We start from the raw sequence: 1,416 nt of genomic DNA, 5'->3' as shown, positions 1-1,416 counted from the left end.
TTTTGAGACGGAGTGTAGTTCTGTCACCCAGGCTGGAGTGCAATGGCGCGAGCTCGGTTCACTGCAACCTCCACCTCCCAGGCTCAAGCGATTCTCCTGCCTCAGCCTCCCTAGTAGCTGGGATTACAGGCACCCACCACCATGCTTGGCTAATTTTTGTATTTTTAGTAGAGACAGGGTTTCACCATATTTGGCCAGACTGGTCTTGAACTCCTGACCTCAGGTGATCCACCTGCCTTGGCCTCCCAAAGTGCTGGGATTACAGGCGTGAGCCACAGCGATAACCTTTTAAAGATGTATTCCTGCCAGACTGCTGGGTGCCTTTCTGTCTCTCTGCTTTATTGGCATTCGTCCCAGTTCTCATGCACTTGGGGTTTTCTCCACATGTTTCGTAGCCATGCAGATTTGATTTTTTTCCTGAAATAGTGCTACTGTGTCTCTTTTACAGGTGAGGAAAACAAGGCCCAAGGAATTAAGCGACTGACATAAGCACACATGGCTACTCAGTGGCAGAGGTTCCTGTGTGTCTGGCTACCTATCTTTTCCTATTTGGTTCCTGCCCATCTCTGTCACTATCTTTCCCTCTGACTTGTTTCTCTCTCTCCTCTCTTTTTTACAAAGTTGCCAATTTTAACAAGTCCAAAATATTGTAGAGTTAAATGGTTAAGAACAAGGACTCTGGAGCCAGTTCAGTCACTGCCTGAGTTCAAATCTTGCTCTTCAACTTACTGTCTGTATGGCTAGGATGAGTCCTGTCACCTCTCTGAGCCTCAGTTTCCTCATGTATGATATGGGGAAAATGATTGTCCCTACTCTATAGGATTATTTTGACAATTCAATGAAAAAATATTATGTGCACAGAATGGCCCTAAGTATTCAATACACATTAGCTATTTATGTTATTATGACATCAATAAAGTGCCCAAATCATCCCAAATGGGCACGTGAGTTTCCTGAGGCTGGGAACCACATCTTCCACTCCACAACTATTTAAAACAATTTCAAACCTACAATAACATTAAAAGAATACCCTGAACACCCATATATACTTCATCTAGATCCTCTATTAACATTTTTTTTGGGCCACATTTGCTTTATCTCACTCTCTCTGTATATAAACACATTATTTTTGCCAAGTTATTTGCAGACATCATGACATTTTATCCCTTCATACTTAACTGTGTTTTTTCCAAGAACAAGGATATTTTCCTTCAATAGATATAATACCAGTACCACACTGCTATGGTTTGAATGTGTCCTCCCAAATTCATGTGTTGCAATGTAATTACCAATGTGATCATATTAAGAGGTGGGGGCCTTTAAGAGGTGATTAAGTCATGAGGGTAGTGCTCTCATAGATGGGATTAGGACTCTTTTCTTATTTTCATTTTATTTATTTATTTTTTTGAGATGGAG

The sequence above is a fragment of the Rhinopithecus bieti genome, unplaced genomic scaffold, assembly GCF_001698545.2.
Source record: "Rhinopithecus bieti isolate Rb0 unplaced genomic scaffold, ASM169854v2 scaffold_41736, whole genome shotgun sequence".
Lineage (NCBI taxonomy): Eukaryota > Metazoa > Chordata > Mammalia > Primates > Cercopithecidae > Rhinopithecus > Rhinopithecus bieti.
Note: the sequence above shows the minus strand (reverse complement) of the source record.